The sequence below is a fragment of the Cuculus canorus genome, chromosome 2 (assembly GCF_017976375.1).
Source record: "Cuculus canorus isolate bCucCan1 chromosome 2, bCucCan1.pri, whole genome shotgun sequence".
In the NCBI taxonomy this organism is placed as follows: Eukaryota; Metazoa; Chordata; class Aves; order Cuculiformes; family Cuculidae; genus Cuculus; species Cuculus canorus.
Window position 1 is genome coordinate 78,384,997 of NC_071402.1, and position 17,429 is coordinate 78,402,425.

A 17,429-nucleotide genomic window follows, 5' to 3' on the forward strand; every position below is an offset into this window, starting at 1 on the left:
AGGTTAGTTAATTTGGTCAGTTGAGCTGCTAGTGGGGTCATTGGCTTTCCTCCTGTCATTTTGTAAGATTACAAAATGTCTGATGTCTGAAGTAGAATTCAAGTAGTGTAAAGAGTGGAGTTTCATTATTTGGAAGGGTTTTGTTAGGGTATTGAACAACTGCTAGGTTCAAATCACTTGAAATGGGTATATTTCCAGTTTCCATTTTGGTTATGTAAACATAAACTCTGAGTTGTGGAAATAAGTTGCAATTGAAATGTTAAGAAAGAAGCTGAATTAGAAGTGAGGTAGTAGTATGAAAACATAAAGATGGTGTCTTGAGTTTAAAGGAGGAATCTCAGAAGAAATTGAGTCAGCTTACTTTTCCTTATCTAGTTGGTTATCTAAATCTCATTATTTAAAGTTGAAAAGAGGAGAACACCTTGTTAGATCTGTTGCCTTCTTTGTCACAGGATTAAAACTGCTGAGAAGCAGAGTTGAGCACCAAGCAAAGTGATTACATTTTGATGGAGAAAATGCAGCAGTTGTGGTAAAAACCTTTCTGTCCTATATGTAATTTAGAGATTAGAGATGACTGTGTAAACTGACGGAGGGGATATGTTTTGAGCAGGAGATGTATAGACAAGCATCTCTCTCTCTGTTTTTTTTTTTCTTATCAAAAAGTGCGCTCATGTGACTTGAAAGGACTTAGAAAATCTCTTAGAATTATGGAAAACCAACCGTATTGCTGTATGAAAACCTGGCAGCACAGAGAGGAAGTGGCTGGGTGGATGGGTGTTCATACATGTGTTGGGTATGTGAGATCTGTTCTGTATGAAAAGGTATTAAGATAAAACTTTTCAAAGTGTGTTTTAAGTTTCAACTTCGAATTCTGTGTATTCTGAAGGGCTGAAAATGTCTAACATAAAGAAAGTTGAATTTGCGGGACTACCACCAAGTCATGGCGTACAGGGTAGTAACCGTACAGAGTTTTTGTTTGCTTGTTGTTCTCTTTTATTGCTTAAATCTTAATTTTTGTAGCTTTAAGTCCTCAATACTTTGGAAAAGGGACTGTCAGCTGGCGTCTTCAGGATGCAAGAATCAGGGTTGTCTGAGTTTAAATCATGATATTACAAGTGTCCTGCAAACCAAAGAATTTTTGCTATTTGAAGTTAATGATTTTTGATTTTGTGCATAAAGAACAAATTATTTTTTTTTTTAATCTAAGTAAAAGAGATATTGATTGTACAGTTTGTAATTAAACTTGCCTTTCTGGGTTTATAGAGAAATATGTGACTACCAAAGGATGCAGAGAAAGCACTTCAGTCAACTCCTGGCTAGGCAGTATAGCAAATGCCTTTATAAATGACTCTGGTAAGTCTTCGTGGAAAGAAACCCACCAGTTATCAGCTGAATAACTCTTCACAGTTTCGTGATGAAAGTGGATGTAGTTATTTTCTGTAAGATAAGTTTAGTATGAATGGCTTCTGGAAACTGTGCAGTAGCTTCATTCAAGTATGGACAAAATACATTTTTCGAAGACAGTGAGGAGATTCGTGTTGTCACCACCTGTTTAAGAGACTACTTTCCACATTTCCAGAAGAAGCACAATTTACATACTGGGAAAGGGGCAGGGACCTTTTGGAGAGGCAGAAATGTTTGATAAGCAAAGGGAAAACAAGGGAAGTCTTGTCACTGGGCTGAATAACTAGCCAAGCTTTGCCAGCTCAAATACAAATACAACTGCTAACCACACTTCATTGTTCCATCTGGGAAATCAAAAAGGTGAAGGATTTTCCATCTGAAAATGAGTGTATGGGAGTGGCAGCAGTCCTTTCTCAGGAGCAGAAACAAGTCTTTAAATGAGTGTGAGTCTGAGGAGAAGGGTGTCCTGAGTAGAGTTCAGTATGCTACTTCTCCTGAGGTGAAGTCAGAGAACAGGCTGGTAGCTAGAATGGCTTTGAATAGCACCTGGTTTTAACATTGTGTGCTTACTCTTTTATGCTTGTGTATGTGCTTCTTAATGTGAGCTTAATGATAAGAGGATTTAAAACTTTGTTTTGCTTTATATGGAGGTACCAACATGTCTACGTCTCTATTTTAGGAAAATAAGATGTTGAAATCTATTGTGATTATAGGCATGTAATGAAGACTCCTGCAAGTACTAGTGGCTGGAGGCTTGGATCAGCCTGCATTCAACTAAGTCTGCCTGTTGTAGCCTAGGCTGATAATTGAATGAGTAGCTGAGACCATCTAGGGAGTGTTAATGGGTATCATGAAAACATATTTTTTTTTTTCTTAAACAATTGTCATGTGGTTTGTTTAGTTCTTGTGAACATCACTCGAATAAAATTGTAATGATTAAACTCAAAAGATGTATTCAGAAATTTGCTATTTCAAGTTTACAGGGAGGATCTATGTTTTGCTTTCTGATGTTCATATTGTTTTATATACTGTTGCCTTGCTGGCTTTAAGTTAGTGTCCTGTGTGCTAGTGGTTGGGAAAATTGACATCCTGTAGCAGGCACAGTTGAAACTGCTACTGTAGCAGAGAAGGTCTTCTGGAAAGAGGAGAAGAGAAAGGGAGGGGAGTGATTATATGGAAAAGAAAAAGCAACCGTAATAATAAAAGGCAGATTTTTTTTTAATGAATACTATTAATAAAAAACATGGCAGCTTTTAGAATATAGGCAAAATAGCTTTCATATTAGACATCAGATGTGAAAGACAAGCCCAGTTTTCAGCTTAGTTCCAGGAAGCAGAACCGACAATGTATAAAGTTGAGACAGTGTTTTAAGAAGGTTCATTCATCTCTTGCTGATACGTAGGACCTCACTTCACCAGAAGGTAGTCAGAGCTGTGGTTGTGTGGCTTACTTGGCACAGTGGTTGGAGTAGCTACGGAGTAGTGACAAATATGTAACAGAAATAATCTAACAGAGAAGCCAGAAGTGAAGTGTTGGCTGGCAGCACTGGTGGTACCCCACATGTATCAGTGTGCTGTCCTCTGCAAGTATTGATTCTTGGCTGTGTGGCTTCAAGAACTGAGGTGTTTTTGGGGGTTATAAGAAGTGGTCATCATGCAGAGAATGTAAAATAGGAAACAAGTTGGCCATTCTTTCATGCAGCTTAGAGTGACAACAACTTTTTCAACATTTGTATTTAAAAAAAAAATTAAGAAAAAAGAAACTTAAAATATTGTGTCAGGTTTTCAGGAGTCTGTTACTTTGTTTCTTTAGTTGGTGAGAAGGGTTGCAGCAGCATCCTGTCATTAGTAGCAGTTGACTTAGGCTGAAAAAGTCACGAGTCCTCTTCTGCAATTTTGAATCTGGTTCCAGCATTCATTCTAATAAGATGATTGGAGGGTGTGTGTTTTGAAAAACACTGTAGAAAGATATCACAACTTGGTAGTTGCTGATGCAGAACAAAAATAACTACAGAAACAATGAAGTTATGTTGGAGGAGTTACTCTGGGGATAGTGTTGGATTGACATTGACTGGAAGAATGAAGACAAGGACAGAGTGCTTCAGTGTGAAATGCAGCAGCTGTTGTGCAACTTGACTTACTGTGGAACAGCCAGACTTCTCTAGGGATAGCAAAGGATAGAGAAAGTGAGTGGTTAGAGTGTGTTTGAAATAGTTTGAAGCAGAAATAATGAATATTTCTAAGAGGGGACAGGGAAATACTTGTAACATCTGTGATAGCTGGCAGTTGATAAACTGAATGCATACTTGGAGTGGAAGGTAAATGGGAGTTAGAGAAAAGCCAGACCGGTTCTTGAGAGGAGTGTGTTTGAGATGACATGAAGTACTGCTATGCTCAGAAAGGAGCTGATAGAAGTAGGAAAAGATTTGGTGCAGTTGAGGCTTTCATAGTGTGGAGTTGGTCACTGTGTAGACAAGGTGGGTAGTAAACATTTCTTAAATTGGTTTCTCTCTGCTCAAACGCGTCCCATAGCAACACAGCAGAAACAAGCATGAAATTTCAACCAGAAATATCATGTGGCTTCCAAAAGCTTTTCCATGTAAAATGACCATGTAGGTAAATAAAATCTGAACAAAGACTGGAAAGACTTTCCCTACCCTTATATAAAGAGAAAATATTAATATTGTTCTACTTTTTTTTTTTTTTTTTCAATTAAAAAAAATTGTAGTGTCAACAAGTGGGCCCGTTTAAATGCAGTCTATTAGGTCAATGGTTAGGGTGAGACTGTGCTGTGATTTTGGTCTGCAGCTTGAAGTAGGAGGTGAGATCACTGAAACAGTTGTGGTCAGCAAAAGCGTTAAAATAGGATGATGATTTTAAAGAGAACAAAGGAAACTATTTTTTCTGCTTGATGTTGGTGAGAAATAAATCTAATCTTAAAAAAAAAAACCCAAAAATTATTACTAGGTAAAATATAAAAGAAAATGAAGGTCATAGCCAGCTATTTTAAATATGGTGACTAAAATGATTGCATCTACTTGCTTGATTTGGAGACGGATCTGTGTTTCACTTCACATTTTTCTTGGTGCAGCACAATCAAAAAGTAGACTACTGGTGAAGTAATACCGATGATCTGCAAAGCTGAGTCATTTTCCTTCAGGAAGGATACTGTTGTTTTGAGAAAACAGATCACTTACCCAAGTAGTGAGGAGGAGGAATTGAAATGACAAGGAATAACTCAAGTGCTTTTAGCAGTAGACACTACAGTACGCTAAAGCATCCGATTTTTAGCCTCTAGAGTAGGTTGTTAGATTGGTATACAAAGAGGGGAGGGTCATAAATGTCTTGTGTCCGCAAAGTTTCACTAGGCAGTCTGAGTGATAAGACTCTGCTTTAAAGGTATGAAGCCCTTTCCAGTAGCTTCTGTGCCGAACAGATGCCCTAACTCATCTGAAACTGGAGCTGTTAATTTCAACCTTGTGTGGTTGCTCAGAGGAGGTAGAGATAGCTAAATTGTCATTGTGCATTTGTTTAAAAAATAGCAGTTTTCCCAGGTTTTTGAGTTCAGTCTTCTCAGTCAGTTAGTCAAATATATTTCATCTCCTATGTCACTGTTACTGCTATGCAGAAATGTCACTGGCACAGGTTAATAAAAAAAACCACTGCAAATATGTAACAGGTTTTCCTACTGAGCTGTGCTGAACTGTGCGTCTTGCTGACACTGTGAATGAGGTGTTTTGTAACCTGGCCCTTAAGAACTGAAATCAGTATTACTGTTTTGTGGTTATGTTTTGTGGGTTTTTTTTTTTGTTGTTTGTTTTTTTTCTTAAGAAGAAAAAGGAACTTTTACAAGAAGATGAGAAAATTCCTTAAATTTTTGTCTGTTGGGGCCTAAGATGATAAGGAAGCAAGATGTAAATGATCAATAGGAAGAAAGGTGTAGGCTTCCACCACTCAAAATATGCCAGTAGTTTGCTTTGTCTGCTACGTTTTTTAGGATAGTATTTCAACAGAGTGTTCGGGTAGTTCCTACACATCTGTGTTAGAGTCAGGCTAACATTACCAGCTTGTGTAACAGAGTCAGAGCACGAGGATGAGATTGAGGAAGGTTTGTTTTACCAGTGTGCTTGGGGATATGTGCGTGCATGTAAATACTGTCAAACTTAATATTCCATGTAGCTTAGAAAACTGAATTTGCATGATTAACCTTTTTAACAAAAAGGTGGAGAAAGTATTCTGGGTGGCGGGTGTGGAATGGGGCTTTGTGAGTAATCCTGATGCATTCTAGCCATATGTGAAACTACCAGGGCTTAATTGCTCATGTTTCCTTGTAGTCTTAGTGCATGTATGAGCAGTAATCGTTATTTGTGAGGTGTCTGCAGACTGTGTAAACAACCAGTAGTGATTTTTGTGGTTAGCTTTATGTAACTGTTAAGCAATTAAAGGCTGAGGGTCTGGGGTCATAGAGAAGTGAGATTTCACAAGTGTTAAAAATGAACAGGGAAATACACTGCAGCCAGTAGGGCTCATGAGAACACGTTATATACCTACTTGTTTTTATGTAGTCCGTACCTCACTTCTTGCACAAAAGAGTGAATTAAAATCTGAAATATTTAGATTTTATACCAAATTCCTGCATTTTTGTGTGTCAGTGAATCCTGCAGCCTTATGAGGTACTTCGTCAGGGCATTTGGTCAAAAGCTTTTCAGTTAGCTTTGTAATGGTCACTGTAGCTAGTAAATAACTTTGAGGCCATCAAACAATGAGCAATGTTATTGCTCGCATTTCCTGAAAAAAGAAAAGTCTCAAGGCTGAACTCTTGGGGACTGCTTGTTTACAGAACCCAAACAGATGTTAAACGTTGGGATGAAATGAGGTGGTGTTTCTTAAAATTTGGCTGAGATAATAAGGGGAGGATACATCAAGAACAGCCGGAGAATATATCAGGAACATCCCAGGAAGCGAGTTAGAATAAATGGAATGTTTAAATACTTAGTATTACTTGGCTAACCTCTTATGCTGCACACTGGACTTTACTGTACCCATTGTGTAGACTTGGCTGTACACCATTGGATATACTTTTCTACTGGCATTAAAGGAGTAAGTCCTTCACTTTCCAAATGTTTATTGTGCCACAAGGTTTTGGACATGTTGGGTTATACAGGATTGAGTGCGAAGATAATATAATTTTCTGAGATTGTAAAAATGCTCTGCCGGCTTGTAAAAAAAAAAAAAAATTAGTATAAGGTTGAAATGTCTTGGCTTTTGTAATTCTTCTGGAATTAGAGGATTAGAGGATGTCTGCTGCTGAAGGTGCAGAAGAAAGGTAGAAAGCTGTCAACAAATCAGGCTAAATTGAAATACAAATTGACCGGATTGTCTCATTCTACACAAAAGCTGGTAGTACATAGTGTGGTGAAGATTAGATGTAAGATGTCAAACCCCATCTTTAGAGGCCTCTTTCTGTCTTTTGCCATAGGGAAATAAAATAGGATATGATTTTTCTGCTAAAGAAACTGAACAGCCATGAGTTTTTTTTAAAAAATAAAGCTTTAATCTCTAAGCTCTTATCCTTGTCTTCATTTATTTGCTTTATTGATACTAGTTAGCAAGTCCATTTTGTTTCCATATTGTACATCGGGCTGATCCTAAAAGAATGGATATGGGACAGTTAACGGTAGTGGCTTGTGCTCTTGCTTTGCGTCCCTTGAATCACACTTTGTATGCATCCAGTACCTGTTCTCTGCGGTTAAGAATAGTTGTTAGACTTGAACTTACTATGGCTTGTAAAGTTCATGGAGGAAATCAGTACTGTGCATTGCTTAACTGACAGGATTATGTGAGCCTGGCTCCTGTCAGGACAACAAAGGCAAGGCAAATTAAAATTTTTTATGGCAGTGGCACCTTTTCAGATGGAAAGATGAGGTTAGCCATAATGGCTTATCTGGTAACTTGTTGATTTGCTTGTTAAAGCTTTATATTAAATAAACAAATAAATATTAAGAGCTTTTTCAAACCTAGGAAGTCTGTCTTTGGAAGGAAAGCAAGGATACTCACTTGATGTTTGTCTATTGAATTATCAGAGCAGCAGAGCCAAGTCAAGCCGGCTTAAAAGAAAGTGATAAAATATGGTTTGGCTAGTGATGATCCCTGCAGAGGGTAGCCATGACATGCTGTTACCTGTCAGTGCAGAAAGAGCAATATCTTTTGCAGTACAGTGCAAGGACTGGAGTCAAATTTGCCTGTCTTTAACTCAGAATGAGGATACTGCTCAGCCAACAATAACCACTTGGCGTGTGTGTGTGTGTGTGTGTGTGTTAACTTTTTTTTAAGCTTGGAATCAGATGCATCCTTCCCTAGCCAAAGGGAAACATTTGAGAAGCTGTGACGCATTTACAGAGATGAAGGAAGGAAATGTCCAAAAGAGTCAAAAGCTAAAAATAGATCAGTTTACTGAGTTGAACTCTGGTTGGGAATTGAAGAACTAAATATAAATCTAAATTTGAACCTTTGTAACTTGCATACTGAATAGAGTAACCCTTTCTGTTTCTTTTTTTTTTTTCTTTTGTTTTTGTGTTAAACTTTTTAGTAGACAACTTAAGGTGAAGACTCATGTCAAGCCTTGCGAGGCGGCTTTCTGATGCCCTAATTAGACAGCACTGAGAAATCTGACCATATCTTGATGATTATTGGTATAGCACAGCTTAAATCCCTGCAGAAGCGGGTTGTGGGTTGGTTTGTTTGTTTTGAAGAACTTCCCTGTGGAAATGATATCTCTTGACTCTAGAACAGAAGTCTTAAGCCAGTAACTACTGGAACCGATATTTGTGAGGTTAAAAAAACATGAGTATTTTTTTTCCCGCAGCTTCTTCAAGAGGCAATAAATTTACCCCGTCTGGCTCATGTGTAAAAAGGGGTGAAAACCTTAACATTTAAGAATTGATGTTTGGTTGTTCAAAAAAGTTTGCCTTCAGCCCTGCCACAAATGCCAGACTGGAAGCTATCAGCCTTCCATTGTGGTAAGGAGAAAACAAAATTGTTGGAATATTTAAAATCTGTAATGGAAGAAAAAAAATGGAAAAACTCTTCATATGCAAGAGTGTTTTAAATTACTGTGCTTAGACGATGACGTTAATGCCCTGAAAATCAAGGTAAGCATATTTACTTTCTTTTTCCCTGGAGCAACACTGCACATTTTTGGGGGAGCTGGGGGCAAACCACACAGTACTGCTAACTAAAAACTGTCCTTTTCCAGTCCAGTGAAGCATGACCAGTGCAAGTGAATCCCTGTGGTTTAGTGTTTGCCAGCCACCAGTGGAGAGCAGTTCTTTCATGATACTGGACCTATTTCTAAGCTTTGCATTGGAAAAATGCAAATATAGTTAATACTTTGACTTTATCAGAAAAGGCTAATGTTACTATCAAAATGTACTAGTATATTAAACGTAATAGGAAATTATGGGTAAAAATAGTAGCATTGATTAGATTGACTTCAAGGAGAAACTGTCTTCCCCTCCACCCGCAACATGGGTGGGTTAGATTTTATGTTTAATACCTTCCCTTTTCTTACTAGGTTGCTGTAGAATCTTTGCTTGGTAGCTGTATAAATAGTTGTGCTCTTGTTTGCTTTTTGTTTTTGTTTGGTTTTCCAGAGGAAGCCGAGAATGTTTTTGCAAGGTTGTTTTGAACAAATTTGGTGTCTTTGATTACTAAAATAGTTTGTTCCAAGCAGCAATTTATCTGTTAAAGTACTGAACAGTTAGTAGCAAAATGATCTGACTACCTACAGTCATGGATATATACCAATATGCCAATTTAAACTTTGTATTAATGCAATATATTGTTATATAGTAAAGTGTGAGAACTTGTGTTTTTAAAATCTCATTTTTCTAAAATATGCCTTTGAAGTGGATTTGTCCATGTTGCAGTACCTGCTGTACGAATCCAAGGTTAGAAAGTTAAAGCTGTAAAAAACCTTTTGGGAGACCAGTTGGTTAGCTGGGCAGATAATTCAACTGTGATGTTTCTGCTCGTAGGCAAGTTCATGATGAGGAATCTGAGCAGGATACGACTGCAACTCATGGCTACTGAGGCAGCAAGAGTGGGCCCAAAGAACAAAAAGGTGCCGTTCTTCATGTTGTATATGGCCTCTAGGCAGTAACAAGGAAGTGGCAGAGCCCTGCCTTTTGCTGTAGGAAGGTGAAGAATGGATATACTTTACTGTTAAAGCTGAGCACTTAATGGACAGCCTTTACATAATCTGGGCTGCCTGAGCTCAGTTCCCTTCTGTGCATATGCTGCAGCTCTTGCATGTGCTGGTGTAACAGAGTAAGAGGAAGGTTTTTTTGTGATGTTGAGCAGCCAACATAGTATCTTAGGCTCTAATGTGCTTCTTTGTCCAGTGTTTTTAGTACTTGGGGTAGGATTCTCACCCCTACTTGACTCCTTTGCTAATACTTTCTGTTCTGTCTCCTATTCTAGCTACCGAGCTTCAGAGGTGGGATATAAAACTGGCTCTTTGGGTTCTCCAAGTTTAATGAGACTTGCCCAACCACAGGAGAGATAAGTGTTAAAGGACGGATATAGGTGTTTTTCCAGAGTGGCTTTTTACTGTCTTAATTGTTGCCCTCACTTGTGTGATCCCTTCTTTTGTTCCTTCCCCTCAATAAGTAAGACAGAGGTCCAACAGACAATAAGCTTAATCACTAGGCCCCAGTGTTCATCTCCACAGGAGGTCCATTATGTGTACAGAGAGAAGTAAGGTCCTATGGAAAAGCACTACATAGTTTGAGTGTTACAGCATGTGTGCTGCACTGACAAATAAGGGTTGCACGGGCAGACTTAATGCAGCATTATTTAGTTTTTGAGTGCTTTTCGTGGCAGCTTCAATCAAGCTTGGTCCTTGCTCAATTAAGTCATTGTTTAGCATTTATGTAAAGTTTTGCTTAAATGCCTTAGTGAATGACAGTAGATGGCATTGGTTTTACCAGACTGTATTGGATTACTATGTTACATCAGAGTTATTTTGGGACTAGAAATGCATTAATTCACTATATAATATTAAGCAAGATGGATATGCAAGCTGCTTTATTACATAGCCGAGCTGAGGAAAACATATCTTCAAATGCAAATTAAGTACTTTACTTGGAGACTTTTTTTTTTTTTTTTTTTAACAAAAAGACTGAGTACACATTACTGTTAAATTTCTTAGGGTTTGATTTATGTCAGTTGAGCATCATGTTAGTTTTGCTCCACTGGTGAAAACTAAATGAAGCAAGATGTCAAATCTCAAGGAGGAAGAAGGAATCAAAGGCTAAATTATCATTTCATAATCTTATATATAATTAAGATCAAAAAGACAAAGTGTGTTCGGAGGAAGGAAGCTTTCCACAGCATCATAGGCTAGGTTTTACATCCAAAACCCCCAGTAGAAGAGTAGATGACAGTGAAGGACTTAATTTGAAATACAATTGATGAGTGACATAATTTACTACTCAATTTTTTTGCCAGCTATGTGGACTTTATTAATCATGGCAATAGTAAAATTGCTGGTTTAGTAACAAGCTTTCTGAACTGATCTGTCTTGTAACCTCTGAGGAAGGACCCAGATGGGGAGATGAAGGGATGCTTCTCTTCAGAATAGGAGATAATTATGTTGCTGTGTAGAAGCCACACACCTCCTTTTTGTGGAATAGTAATTGACTGAATGTGTGAAATAGCTGTTTCCATAGTAAGCTAAATTTCTTAAAATAATGAAATGTATTCCTTATTGAAAAATGATTTGAAAGATAACTAATTATAAGAGACAAACCAGTCCCGTATCTCCATAGTGGAGTCAGGTGTCAAAGTTGACAAACATCTAGAAATGCTATACTCATATTTAAAACTTCAATATTCATTGGTTTCCAAGACCTCTTGTTGGAGATTGGCTGTCTTAGATTTTGAACAGCACACAGCATTAAGGGCCACATTACCATCCATGTTAAAACTAAGAATGGATTAATTTTATTTAAGTGGCACATTTCTCGTCCAAGCACCCATTCCTGTTGAAGAAAGTCTGAAAATAAGGCCAGGATCTGAGTCAGAATTCGTGTTTCTGATGTGCTGTTGATGTTGCGGGAAGGAGAGGGAGAAGAGAGAAAAAACAGTTGCTTGTGCTGTGGACCAGTTGAGCAGTTTTGAAGCAGTGAGGGAAGACTTCTGTGTGAATTTTTGAACATGTGGTAGGAGAAGTAGATCTCTGGAGAATAAACTCTGCTGTCCTTATCTTGATTCTGCCTCAATATATTCAAGTTTGGCAGTGATGTGAGAGGTAGTCTTTGAGAAGACGGCAATACTTGGTGTAGGGGCAGTCAGGAACATCTAAGATGATGAAGGATGGAAGAGAAAATAGAAGAAGATAACTCAGAATTCAGGATTTGGGTCAGTTTGCTTATAGAAATACTGGAAATTGCTGTACTACCTACCTACTGCAAAAGCTGCTGTCTCTTTTGTGGTTAAGGTCTTAAAGTAACAGTAAAACAGTACTAATAGTTCTGCTGATATCCACATGTAGATTAATAGATGCAAGGAAGGCTGAATTTTCACGGGCTGTTTGGCTGAAAATGTACTGTTTCCCTGAAGCAACTACTGATTTCAAGGAGAAAAAAAAAAAAGGAAGGCTTTCTTGTTTGAAAGCAAAGCACAAGAAGGACAAGCCTATGCAGAAGAATGGGAGGGAGATAATGGGCGTCTGATACAGAAGATTTAGGATTTCAAGTGCAGTGAGGTCATGAAGAGAACTGACCCGTGAAAGGAACAGGGAGCTGGGTTGCCTTTTTGTGTACAGTGCTGCTCAGATGTTTGCTTTACAGGGATAATGTGCTCAAATCAGAGAGACAAGCTGTTAATAGGCCCTGGCCTAGATAGGTCTAATGTTTCTTTATTCCCTGAAGAGAAGATGAAGAAACAGGAAAGGAACTTGCTTAGAATTCCTTAATTTTCTACCATAGGCTACAATCTTGATAACATAACTCAAGAAAACATTGCCATTAATCTATTTTTACCTTGAAATTACCTTTTCCCATACCACTCTTCCTCAATTTCCTGCTACTCTCAGTAGAAATGAATTGTTTGGGTTTCAGTGTAAAAAGCAGCTCAATTGTTCCAGGAGGTCAACAATGCTGTCTTTGCTCCAGAAGGACCCAAGCCCATAAACGAGTTTGTTAGTCCTCTTACTCTAGCCTCTGATCTGGGAGGAGTACTGAGGAGGATATGTGTAAGGAGCTGTGTGATCTCAAGAGATTTGTTGAATCTTATCTCTAGGTAATCATCTTGTTGTGTTCAGATGAGATTACTAATCACATCTTCTAATTAGTCAATGTCATAGCTGCGAGAAAATAAAGCTATTTAGAAGTGTTGGTGGTTATTTTGCTGACAGTCATCTCTGCTGAAGGAGGTTGACCAAAACCTCCTGCATTGGCAAATGTATGCTCATGAATAAAAAGGATCCATGACTAATTTTAGGCTGACTCCTTTGTAGGGTATTTTTCTTCTTTGCGGTAAAAAGTTGTTCATGGGGAAATAGTGAGAGATGTGAAGCATAAATGGCCTTGAATTGAACCTATAAAGAGACAGCTAAATCACTTTCGTTTTGATTGTTGCCTTCTAGTAAAGTACGTTGAAGGAAAAGTTGACGTTATTGATGTAAAGATAGATTTCCAAAAAGGACAGTCAGTATAGCTGGAAAACTGAAGCAGAATTAAGAAAAAAGAGCTAACTTGATTTTACTCCTTGGACTAACAGTAATTTCAAAGTTAACATATTCTGAGATGTTGCTTTGACAGCAATCTTGGATCTAATCCTGGAGTATGTAATTAGAATTGTCAGTCCCTGTGATATTTAAAATGCTTATAACTGACTTTGGTTTAGCACAGAAAGTGAGTGTAGTTGAGCTATTTTTTCAAATAACATATACTTCGGTAGTTGCTATCTGTACAGTTTATCTGGTGTTAACAGCATGCAATTGCCTAAAATTAGGCATATATTGCCATAAGAAAGAAGCAAACCACAACCTATATATTTTGCTTATTGCCTTTAATTGAAATGTGTTGTTACTATTGGATGTCCTGCTTTTGTGGCTTGTTTGGTCAGAGTTTGAGTGCCTTGAAAGTATTTTGATCCCTGTCTTAAAGATAAAATAAAAACCACTACTGTGATATTTCAAGCTAGTGGAGGAAATTGTCAGTTAGCCAAATATATGAAATTACCAATTGGCTGATAGCTTAAAAATGGTTCTTAATTAAAAGCATAAGTTTTATAAAGGTAGCTATGTGTTAATGTGGTAATTTTATATTTTGCTTTAAAATTTGCCTTGCTGAAGGGAGGCTTTGTGATGGCTTCTTGTGAAGGTAGGAGTGAAAAGAATGGTTAGTGGAATGGCTAGACAGGTAGAAAAAGAGATGTTTATGTACAGCTGAAGAAAATAGACTTCAAAATGCTGTAACAGGAGAGCCATACTGATAAGAAGAAACAAAAATGTGAGAGTAGTAATCCATAGCAGATATACATACAGCTCTCCGTGGGATCATAAAAGTCTTTAAGAGCCTATCTTAAATATAAAAGGTGAAAATAAATACTGCTGCACCCCCTTGTACTGCCAGTGGTTTTCCCTATGAATGTGTTATGGTCCGACTTACAATTTGTAGTTGTTTCTAAGGCTAGACATGGTGTTTCAAGTTTTGCTGTCTGATAATAATGCACTTCCCTTCTCTCCCCCTCCCTACCCCCCCTCCCCCCCCAGCCCCCCCCCCCAACGCTTTGGATATCTGTGGTTGATTGCCTGTTGCCCTACTTCTTAGAGCTGGTTTGAAAGATTTTCCTGATGCAGTACACTGGACTTTGCTATGCTTAGTAGAGGGAACCTGTGGTCTGACTGGTGTTGAAGAAAGAGAACTGAATGTAGGCTATCCAACTTGCATTCCTGAGGAGAAAGAGGTCGTATGTGTGTTCTTTAAAACATTTTTAGTTACTACATCTCTGCCTTTCCCTTAAGCTTTCAGAGACATGTCTGAATATAGCCTCAATTAAATTCCTGTCCTTCAATGAAGGAAGTCCTTTGCTTAATGCGCAGCTGATATGCTTGGAACATTAGGGCATCAGTCAGGATCCAAAATTAATTGCCACTTGGGACAGATAGTGCCACACGGGCATTAGGAAGAACATTATCTCTTTCAAAGGCCTTCTGAAATGGTCAGCTTTGAAAATGAAGTGCATACTTATTACCTTGAAGAAAACTTTGTGAGTATTGAATCTTGCTTCTTGTTTTCACTTTGTAAGAAAAGCACTTAAATATTTTGCCTGTTGAATGGCACGAGCTGGAAGAGGAGAGCTGTAACTTCCTTACTTGCTGCCTTCTTGAGCTCTCATTCCCCTCCACCAACTCCCAAATGTAGGAGGAAAAAACCCAAAGGTGGTGCAAAGCGAAGAGGGCATCTTGTTCCAAAACCAGTGACTAATGCATTCGGTCAGTGGTAGAACAATATTGTTTTAAAGTGGCTAAGGCCTTGTTCTTTCCTTTGTATTGAATTCCTTCCTGTTTAAGATCATTGTCTTTAAAATACACTTATATCAACTTGAATGGTAGGAACTTTGTGCTTATTTCTGCAGTATTTGTATTAATTGGTTAGTGCAGCTGTTTCAAGTAGGAAAAGAGGAGTTAAGCGTGCATGGGCTGTGGGATAGCAAGTCTATTTCTTACCAGAGCTACTAAAGCACACTAGAAGGCAGAACTAGGGAACTGAAGCTCATCTTGCCTTTGGGAGCTCAACAGGGGAAAAAGATACAGCAGTGGTGCACAACTGTGCTAGATGAAGAGATCCAAACACACAGCTGTTGGCTAAATAGTCTAGATGAATCTCAAGTAGGTAACCCATAGGTGTTAAGGAACGACCTTGCAGATTTCATGGCCCTTCACATTGTATCAGTTAATATAGACTCTTAGGCACCATTTTCTCAATTAAAGGAAACACTTAATTTTAAGTATTGCTTAAGCTAATATTCAGACATTTCTGTGACTTGAACTTCAAAAGTAAAATTGGAGGTAGCTACGCTATATGTTCTCTCTGACTAATTTCTGTGAATTGTATTGGGCTGGTTGTGGGCAAGCAGAGAAGGGAGAGCGCTGCGTTTTTTTTTTTTTTTTCCCAATAATTGTATAATTAAATTCATTGATGGTAGGCCAAGAATACTGATCACAAGGGTTGGTGCTGAATCAGAAGGAGTACTTTAAATGGTGCTCTGTTGAACACAGACATAATTGCCCTCTCTTTTCCCTTCTTTGCTTATTGGATGGCTGAATTGCTCATTTCTTATGTGACTTTGAGTGTGACTGGAGCTGTGAATCACTGTTTGTTGGAGTTCGGCATCTGGCTTATGTTCTGACTTCCCTTTTATGAGCTGAAGAGGCTGTCTCTGTTATTACTAACTATGTAGTGAAAATCCTCTTAAACTTTCCTCGTTATGAGTGGGTGAAAATGTTTGTCAAACACATGAATCAATAATTGCTTATTTGCCTCACTGCTGCTTTTCAGAAGCTTTACTGTCCTTTCTGTATTTGCACAGATAATCAATGTCTGTCCCCAAATGATAATTAACAGGGATAGATAAGTTAAGGGCCTTCCTTTACAAAGTCATCCTGCGATTGTGCCTCTCTGAAATAGCTCTTGCTTATTTTGTTTCTGACCTGTCAGCAGCAGCAAGGCTTGCGTTGAAATTGCAGTAGCTTATATTAGAAAAACTTGATGATTATTTTAGTTAAAGATTCCCTGGTTTATCATGCTACTGAAATGCCCAGAGCTATGTGCATGACAAAGAGAATAAGTAAACTGAATGAAGGCTGTTAGAAGGGAAATAAACACTTGTCTCAGTATGAGGAAAAATACTGTATGTAACTTGACCTGGTACGTTTTCATAAAGAAGAGACTGGCTTTTTGAGGGCTTTGTCTAACATGTCATAGAATCATAGAATGGTTTGGGTTGGAAGGGACATTAAAGATCACTCATTGGCAGCCCCTCTGCCATAGGCAGGGACACCTTCCACTAGATTGGGTTCCTCAAAGCCTCATCCAACCTGGCCTCCATTTTGTTCTGTTCTTGCTGACTGAATCTCAAAATTAAAATGAGTGAAAAATGATTACAGTTTTCCCTTGGGAACTATTTCACTTGTGGCTTTCTCATAAGAGAGATTGTGGCTTCTTTTCTGTTTCTGTGGCATGAAAATTCACATTTGTATAGCCTGTTACTAAAGTTAGAAACATTCCAGATGCCAGTCTTGTAAGATATGAACAGCTTCCAGGTGTCTGCAATTTGAGGAAGTCCTTAGCTGAATCAGATTGTCATCTTGATGTGACCCTTTGCCGAAAATAATTGCAGTAGTACATGGATAAAACTGTCTATGCAGTATGGTAAAGAGAAGACAACGCAATTTTAATGTATGAGATTTGTTTGCTTTTTTTTAGGTTTACGTTTCTGTAGTGGAAGGGCAAGCTTTCAAAACTGTTTTACTTTGTTTGCTATTCAGATCAGTAACATCTTATTCCGCTGGAGAACTGCAAGAAAGACTTGAGATGTTCACACTGTTCCAAATCAGCTTGGTTCACTGTCACTGGGTGGCTTGTTTCATTCCAGCACTTTCCTTCATCATCCACTGAAAAGCTACTTTTGGCACTATATGCTACTGAAAACCTGCTTTTGCTACCACAATTTACATTAGCTGGATCATAATACATTTAAAGCTTCAAGCTACATTGTTCCATAGATCAGGTGAGCCATAGATGCAGTACCTGTACCTGCCCAAACAGTAAAGTATGTGCATATTGTTTGGATCTCAGTGATATAATGTAATGGCAAGAAAGCTTCTTCAGTAAACAGAGATGGGTAAAAAAGTTGACTCTGCACTGCATTCTGTAGCCTGTGTCTACATGTAAGCTGTCTGGGTATGTGGAGCCTTCTAATGGCAGTTGTTTCCATTAGCAATGTAGTTCAGAT

The 17,429-nt window shown here is 38.2% G+C and overlaps 1 protein-coding gene across 3 annotated transcripts in view; it reads left to right on the forward strand.

Moving 5' to 3' along the window:
- Positions 1 to 17,429, forward strand: part of TRIO (trio Rho guanine nucleotide exchange factor) — a 249,072-nt gene that overhangs the window by 2,840 nt on the left and 228,803 nt on the right. The gene's annotated exons all lie outside the window — the stretch shown is intronic.